Source organism: Zingiber officinale, chromosome 7B (assembly GCF_018446385.1).
Source record: "Zingiber officinale cultivar Zhangliang chromosome 7B, Zo_v1.1, whole genome shotgun sequence".
Taxonomy (NCBI): Eukaryota; Viridiplantae; Streptophyta; class Magnoliopsida; order Zingiberales; family Zingiberaceae; genus Zingiber; species Zingiber officinale.
Genome location: NC_055999.1, coordinates 47,024,063 through 47,033,088, shown reverse-complemented (window position 1 = coordinate 47,033,088; position 9,026 = coordinate 47,024,063). Strand labels below are relative to the sequence as shown.

The 9,026-nt window shown below is 48.9% G+C and overlaps 1 pseudogene; it reads right to left on the bottom strand.

The window, feature by feature from the left end:
• Nucleotides 1-7,771: 7,771 nt before the first annotated feature.
• LOC122004327 lies at nt 7,772-8,591 on the bottom strand (annotated as a pseudogene).
• Nucleotides 8,592-9,026: the final 435 nt, after the last annotated feature.

Here is a 9,026-nt window from a genome sequence, read left to right as displayed (position 1 = left end):
AGGTTCAGCATCAACGCACAGAAGGTGAACATTACAACACATCGCTTGTCATATGACATCCGGGGGAGAAGGCGTAGAATCAACGGAGGCCAGCGGGAGGAGCCCGGGGTCGGCTGGCACTATGTCGGAAGACGCAGGATCAGCGGGCGCATCAGATGCAGCAACAGGAGGGGCCTGGGCAGAAATATCCCCGGAAGCTGGATCGGCCGTAGGGGGAGGAGCCTCCAGGAGGAAAAGTCCCTCATCCGCTTAGAAGGAAGGGAAGGTTTCCTGCGGCAATTCCCTGGTTAGGCGAGCTGTGTCCAAGAAGGTGGCAGGAGGTGCCGAGCGTAGGAAACCTTGCTCAAAGGCCTGTCTGACCCCACCAGCGGCCCCATGACAGAGCAACAAGACCATCCAGCGTCCCAGCTTATGGAGGAAGAAGGAAGAGCGGACGTAGGCCAGTCTGTACGCCTTCAGCCGCTCTGATTCGCCAGCCCGGTACACCTCCAAACTGTTCTGGTTCTCCGCAGCCTCAGCACGCGCCACGGACAAGTCGCTCTGGCCCTGAGTTGCCGTTTCCTGGGCCTTCAAGAGATCCGCTTGCAAGGATTGGAGAGTGACTTGGCACGCTTCCCATTGAGTCTGCATGGTTGTTTCTCGGGCAGCGGCAGCACTAGCCAAGGCCTGGGCATCGGCCACCTCATTTGCAAGAGCTCTTGACCTTGCCGTAGAAGCGTCAACTCCTTCGATCGGGAGAGTAGCTCTGCCTCTTTGGCTTTCAGCTCAGAAACTGTCGCTTGATGATGATCCGCTTCAGAAGCCAAGGAAGACTCACTTGTCTTCAAAGCCGCCTCCAGCTGTTGAAGTTTATTAAAGGCAGCGTGGGAGATGGCCCGAGCAGAGGCCGCCGACTCCCCAGCGGCACGCAGGTAAGCATCCAAGCTCCCAAGAGAAGACTCAGGAGGAGCTGAGGAAGCCGCAAGGTCCTCTAGTTCCTGAAGACGTGCCTTGAGCGCCGCGTTCTCTCGCTGAAGCTCGGTCGCTCGTTGCACGGTGCTCAGACTCGCGGAGCAGGTCTGCAAGTGGCCAGAAGAATAGAAAGGGGGTTACAGAAATACACGGATACCAGGGAAAGAAGAGAAAGAGCTTACCGCCACCAGGGAACGAGCGATTTGATCAAATTCCCCCAAAGGGGAACTGCTCTCCCAGAACTGCTGACTGGCCGATTGCCAGGAGATGGCCAGGTCCCCATAGAAGTTGACCCTACCGAAGAGAGGCGATGAATCGGCAGCGGGCGTGTAGGCCGGATCGGTCTCCGAAGGGAGCCTCCATAACGCTTCAAAGGCTGGGTCTGTAGAGAGCAGGTTCGGGAGCGGCATGGCCTAGCTCGGAGGCACGAGGAGAGGAGACGCAGAGGGCATCGGTAAGTCCGGGGGCTGATCGCCAGAGGACGAAGGTGGGGCAGGTAGTATATTCTAGATTGTCACCGGAACAGTCAGGTCCAATGGCGGGTCTGCCACCTCCAGATCAGAGGCCTTCTCCCGGGCCAAGTTTGTCTCCTCGGTCGAGCTCGTGTCCGAGGGCCTGGTGGGGGAGGAGATGCTCACTACACGTTGACGGCGAGGAGGGGAAGGAGATGCTCACTACACGTTGACGGCGAGGAGGTGGAGGAGAAGTTGCGGTGGCTGGGGCTGTTCTTTTGCCCTTGCGTGTCAGGCGCAGCTTCATAGTTGGAGGGAGAGAAGGCACTTGTCCTACAGGCGATGGCTCAGCCGCAGGTTGATCAGAAATGCGGGGTAGGGCTGAGTCTGCAGGACTGAGAGCAGGTGGCTCAATAAGCATCGGGGCGTCCTCCGCATCAAAAGTCCGGGGTTCCGAAAGCTGTGGACCGGCGGCGACGACGGGATCAGAAGGCCGACCTTGAGTTAGCTCTTCGTTCAGAGCTTGCAGAACGGCTACCGAGGGTTTCTCCTGACTGGCGAAGGAATAGAGGATGGCCGCCACTACAAAAAGAAGAGGAAAAAGCACCTCAGTTAGCGAAAAGCGGCATATGAAAACGCCTTTTAGCATCAGCACGGACAAGCGAACGACAACACCATTCAGCTTGCCTGAGGCTGTGGAGCAGGCGGAATCGTGAGCATGTGAAGGAAAGTCAGAAGCAAGGATAGGACGCCATTGGGAGGGCCTAGCCAAGGGGGTAGGGGGCTTAAGGAAGAAAAAGCGAGACCTCCAACCTTTATTGGAAGAAGGTAGGTCACCAAAAAGCTTATGGCCCGGCTTGGCCTGAACGTTGAATATCCCTGCCTCAGCTCGCCGGAAAGAATAGAAGTGATGGAACTGTCTAGCGGTCAAGGGAATTTGATAAATACGGCACAAGATGATGGTTCCACAGACCGCTCGGAACACATTGGGGGCAAACTGAGAGATACCAATACTGCAATACTGACTCAACTCAGAGAGAAAAGGATGTAAAGGAAAGCGAAGACCGCCTAAGACTTGATCCTTAAAGACAGTGATAAACCCTTCGGGAGGAGAAGAAGGATGTTCGTCTGACGAGGAAAGGCGAAACTCATATGCGGCGCCTAACCCCAGATTGGATTGCAGTGAAGACATGTCGTGATGGTCTAAATCAGAGATGTAACGCGAGTACTAGAAGAGTTCCTTACCATCCATGATTGCGAGGAGTGAGCAAGCGAGGGGAAGAAAGACAAGAGGGGTCACAGGTCGGGCGCAAACCGGGGAACGAGGAGTTGCACTGCCAGAAACGGCCGCGAACGAGAGGAGGAGGATAGCGAGGCGTCGAAGTAAGGAAAGCGGACTGCCTTTAGGGTTTATAAAGCCCATTCATTCCTAGGAAACATCGAGAGTCGAGCCGAGTATCTTTTTGGGTAGCGCGCCTCAACGTCGTCGAATGGAAAATAAGCGTTGAAGGGTGCAAAAGGGGGTCAGATGCTGGCGTCAGGGGGCGTGCGCAGTAAAGGCGCCGGACAGGTGTCGTAGCGAGAAGAAATGCATTAAAGATCGACAAGGCAAGGTAATCATGAAGGGGAGTGGCCTCAAAAAAGAAGCATTCTTCGTAAAAGGCTCAAGCCTAGGCGGGAAGTTTCATGAAGCTACAGAAGCCAGGCAGTTCAAAAGGGTCGCAAATAGGACAGGGCAGCGGGAGCGATTGCCATTTCAGAAAAAGTAGCAAGCAGGTCTGCGGGGGTATTATCCGTTCGGAGTGGCCGAGCAAGCAGCTCTGCGCAGGTAGCCCCCGATCTGAGCAGCTAACCGGGTGCGTCGCGAGAACTGCGGGGTCATCATAAGATGCGAGGGCGTTGTGGCCCAAGGGTGGAGTAAGGTTTTTACGCTCCCTCTCTTATTCTTAATTCTATACCATACGTGATGCAATTGCAGGAAGAAACGCGACGCAAATGAGTAATCCCAAAGCTAGCAATAGCGACCAGATTAATTAAAGCAATGAGGTCGGCGTAGGCGGGACGGATGAAGGCAGTGCATCTAGGCCTTTGCCGTCTGGAGTTATTACTGGTCTCAGACCAGCGCCATCGCCACCGGTCTCGGACCGGAGTGTCCTAGACTCTCGCCTCAGTGCGAGTTATAAGTGAGCTCTGCTCTCACGCCCAACGACCTTTCAGGTCGGCTCCCATGCGAGAATTATAAGTGAGCCCTGTGCTCACGCCCAACGACCTTTTAGGTCGGTAGTCCCAGACTCTCGCCTTAGTGCGAGTTATAAGTGAGCACTGCTCTCACGCCCAACGACCTTTCAGGTCGGCTCCCATGCGAGAATTATAAGTGAGCCCTGTGCTCACGCCCAACGACCTTTTAGGTCAGCCCCCATGCGGGAATCAAAAGTCAACCCCCCTGCGATTATAAGCGAGCTTGACGCCCACGCCTAACCACCTCTCCGTACGCCCAACACAGGTCGGTAGTCACTCTCGCCTCGGTCTGAAGTTATAAGTGAGCTCGCCTCACGCCCGACCTTCGGTCGGCTCCCATGCTAGAATTATAAGTGAGCCCTGTGCTCACGCCCAACGACCTTTTAGGTCGGTAGTCCCAAACTCTCGCCTCAGTGCGAGTTATAAGTGAGCTCCGCTCTCACGCCCAATGACCTTTCAGGTCGGCTCCCATGCGAGAATTATAAGTGAGCCCTGTGCTCACGCCCAACGACCTTTTAGGTCGGTAGTCCCAGACTCTCGCCTCAGTGCGAGTTATAAGTGAGCTCCGCTCTCACGCCCAACGACCTTTCAGGTCGGCTCCCATGCGAGAATTATAAGTGAGCCCTGTGCTCACGCCCAACGACCTTTTAGGTCGGTAGTCCCAGACTCTCGCCTCAGTGCGAGTTATAAGTGAGCACTTCTCTCACGCCCAACGACCTTTCAGGTCGGCCCCCACGCGGGGATCAAAAATCAACTCCCCTGCGAAGATCATAAGTGAGCTTGGTGCCCACACCTGACTACCTTTCTGAGGGATGTGCCCCACATCGAGCGAAGCGTTTTCAGTAATCAGGTCAGCTACATCTGGCTTTACTTTACGCAAATTACAAATAGGCAGCAAATACGCAGGGCAAAGGATGCGGGAGGCCATCTACCCTACTCCTAGAGCGTCAGTATTAACTACGAAATCAGGTTTTTGCGCGTTCATTATAGTTTTAAGTCTTAAGCACTATGTCGGTTTTATTATCCAAAATTCATACATGAAAAGGAATCATGAAGCGATTCTTGGCTCTTACATACGGGCAAGTTTCTAAAAAATACTTGCTAGATGAAAATTGAGCAGGAAAGACCATGTCGAAAGGAGACAGATGTACAAGCACCGCAGCACAGTCCAACAAGAAGGTGATACAGCCAAGGCCACAAGCAGGAACGTCGTATGACAAAGGAGCCACTGAGACAACTATCCCCCAGACCAGCTTTAACTCGTGGAAGGGATTGGCCATAGAGAATGAGCACTTCCACGTGAAGACCTGTCGGGAGACTCAGGGGCGTTCTGAGCCCGAGCCAGCTCCGCACGTAAGGAGTCGATGACCACCTGTTGCTGGGCGATCGTGTCTTGCTTGACGTCAAGGCACGTGCGAAGAAGGGATAACTCCGCCTCATGCTCTTGCGTCAAGCGTTCTTGGAGGCTAAGTTGGCGCTGCAGGCTAGCCTGGCATTCCTCTTTCCTCGCCTTCTCCGCATGTACGCAGTGCTTCGCCAGACGGTACTGATCTTCCATGGAACGCAGGGCAGCCTTCTGGCGATCCCGATCCTGGGACAAGCGCTCCAATTCGCGTTCTCTCGCGACAAGTAGCGAGGTGAGCTGATTTATCTGCATTTGGGAGGGCGGTTGATCAACTTCGTCAGAGGAAGGAGAATGCATCTTGAGGGGAGAAAGAAAGCAAGTAGGAGAGCAAGAATGGAGAAGGATAGGGTAAAGGAGTGACCATGAGGCTCTTTATAAAGAAGGTGGGTGCCCGAGTCAAAGCAATTGCGTGGGGACGGCGCCCCAAGCGACTGGCAATGCAATTAAGGAGGCATGGTATCCCAGGCGACGCGACACAAAGGTTGATGTGAAAGCCCAGGCGACGCGACACAAAAGTTGACGTGTGACGCAGGAAGGAGAGCGCGCAGAGATGTGCTGAGGTCACAGAGTGAGGTCCCAGAGATATGCTGAGGTCATAGAGATGTGCGGAGGTCTAGTCAGTCAGACTGTCGTCCTCCTTCGACTAGACTTGTGGGGGAGGCTTGTGATACGGTTGGTAAGGGAGGGGCCCATGAGGAAAGGGTTAGAAAAGTCAAGGTCATATGGCGGTCAAAAGTCAAGAGGATGTGGCAGTCAATAGTCAAGGCGACTTGGCGGTCAAATAGTCAAGCTGACGAGGCAATCAGAGTTGAGCATAGGGGATAGCCAGAGGCCTGACAGGCTTGCTGATCGAAGGGGCGAAGTAGTAGGAGAACGAAGAGAGACGACAGGCCTGCGGTGGAGGGCCAGGAAATACAAAGCGCAGAGGCAGGGCGGGATCAGCAGAGCTAAGCAGAGGCAACTCGAGCTACAGGCCTGCGGTGGAGGGCCAGGAAATACAAAGCGCAGAGGCAAGTCGGGATCGGCAGAGCTAAGCAGAGGCAACTCGAGCTACAGGCCTGCGGTGGAGGGCCAGGAAATACAAAGCGCAGGATGCAGGTCGAGATCGGCGTAGCTGTGTATAGACAGCTCGGGCTGCAGGTCTGCAATTTGGAGGCCCGAAAATGCAAACCACGGGTGCAGGACGGTGCAGGTCACAGTGGATCGGAGGAGCTAAGTAGTACGGGTGCGGAGAATCTCAACGGTCCGTCAAGGATAATCATTACATATCAACAATGCGGGCGAAGGCGGAGGTTCCTAAAACGAAAAGATGCCCTCGTAACCAGTAGTAGCCTGCCAGCTGTCCCTCACTACAAGACAAAACCCATGTGCGAAGGCGGAGGTTCCTAAATAGAAAGATGCTTTCACGACAAATAGCAGCACGACAGGTGTCCGGAACTAGGCGACAAAGCTCAGTGTCTAACGTTTTCTGACAGGATGGCAGGTTCTAAGAGGAGGACGCATAAAAGGGGAGAGATCCCTCGTACGCAGGTACACGCACACACTCCCTCGTCACTTTTTTCCATAACTGTTCTTTCTTCTTCTTCTCTCTGCTTTTTTCTGGGGAAAAGGACCTGACTTAAGCGTCGGAGGGCCTGATCCGGGGACTTTTTCCCTGGGTTTTGGTCTCTAACGTGAGCGGGGGATTGTCTGAGTGTGCGCAGGGTCCTGTAGCAGCGTCAGCCACCCGTGGGAGCCGAATCACCTACGACTTTCCGTGAACAACCAGGCCGCCGCGACCAGCTTCCGTCCGACTCAGCCTCCGGACGGGATCACTACCATCATCAGTAAAAATGATTTTTTCTCTGACATCATGAACCACACTGAAATGATCCATCAAACTCTAGCGTCTACTGCTTTGTCAATTCGTGTCGTTCAATCTAATCTCAATCCTCTTCTAATATGATTCGATGATCAATTCCTTTTGTCAAGAGGATGAAAATAACTATTTGATTTGGAAGTTTATTTTTTTAAAAAATATTAATTATTTCGGATAATTTGATTTGATCTCGATTTTATAACTTCTAATTCGATTAAATCGAATAAATCAATATTATCAACCGAACCTGATTGAATTGAAGCTACACCACTATCTTGCGCAACATTTCAAAAAATCAATACTATTATAGTACTAATTTTTGAAAACCAGCATCACAATGATGTTGATTTTTCAAAATTAGCACCACAGTTCAGTTAATTCGATTTTTGATTGAATTAATCGATATTTTATCTATTTGATTTGTTTAATTTTAATCAAAATGATTGGTCGGCTCAGTTAGTCCACAAAACTTTTAATTTGTTTGATTTCAGTTTAATCAGTTCGGTAATTTTAATCAAAATAATTGATCGATTCAGTGAGTTCACAAAAATTTAAATTTATTTGATATCAATTTAATCGGTCAATTTTATTTTAAACGGATTATTCAGCCTTAACTTTAGGGAGTGAAGAGGGAGAGGAAAGAAGGACAATAAAAATTAATCTTTCAAATCAATAACTTATTTTAAAAAAACTTAATATTTGTTTTCACTGCCAATATTTATTTCTTTCAAATTATATTCATGGCAAGTTTTATAAGCTGTATCATTATGCAATATTTATCCTCCCTGTCTACATAGAATGTATTGTCAATAAAATATTCAATTTATTCTACTGCAAACTTTCATCCATAATTTACATGTAGAGGAACTAACAAGCAAAATGAATAACAATTTCTAACTTGTTTACATTTACTGCTGACATCATCCTCATCTGGAATTTGCCACTAGCATGAACTACCTTCACTGTCTTTTCATACTCATCTTTTTCTTTATCCTCCTAATTCTCTTCGTTACTTTCATCATATTCATCTTTTGATTCATCCTGAGGCCACCCGTAGACCGACAAAGATCGTGTTGGCTTTAGGAGTGTCCTAGCTTCTATTAGGATCTCCATGATCTCATCTATGCTCTGGCTGGAGAAATTGGGAGCATTGCTATCTCTCCTATAGTACAAACCTTGTGATGTTTCTGTAAGCTCTCTAGGCAAGTTTCTCAAGAACCAAGGTTCACTTTTAATCTCCCTTATCGTAATCCTCTACAAAACATTCCATCATGAGATGTTTTAGATGTTAAACTCATGTACTCAATCAACCAGAAAAATCAGGAATCATTCCATGATCGTAAATTTGTTCTAAGTGGATTTTTTGTTTGGGTTGCAAATAATATTTTTTTTGATACTATTTATGTACACAAATGATATAGAAACATAAGAAAGAAAAGTTATCTTTGTCGGATTAGCAACAAAGATACGGGATATGAATTGTCGGCACTCCTGAGATATGTGAACATAGTCTGGTATCTTGAACGGACATTATTTTCTGCAATTCAAATATTAATCATGTTTTTTTGAAAGTATAGCTTGGAAAAAAAGTTTAGATTAAATATTAAGTTTGAAATATTACCTCGATGGTCTTCTTGATGTTCTTGGGGTCATTTTGGTCCTCAAATGGGTAGGCACCCACAAGCATGACGTGGAGAGTGACTCCACAAGACCAAACATCTGCTTGCTGCATATTTTTCATATAGAATGAGATTATATCTATATATAATTTGATGTAAACATATTTTGTGTCTAGTTCAAGATTAGATTAAACTGGATAGCACAAGGTGTTAAAACAACTAATGTTAAATAACTGCCCATTAGTGATTGAATTAGCGACGACATTTAAATTCCGTCGCTAAACTAGTGACTGAATTTAAATTTCGCCTCTAAATTAATGACCAAAATAATGATTGATCACTATTAGCTACGGAATTAAATTTTCATCGCAAAATACATTAGTGACTAAAATTTTTGCGACCTACAATTTCAGTTGTTAATCAATCGCTAAATATATTTAGACATTAGCGATAGAATTTTTGGTCGCTAATATTCTTGTTGTGCATGGAGTTTCTTGAAAGAG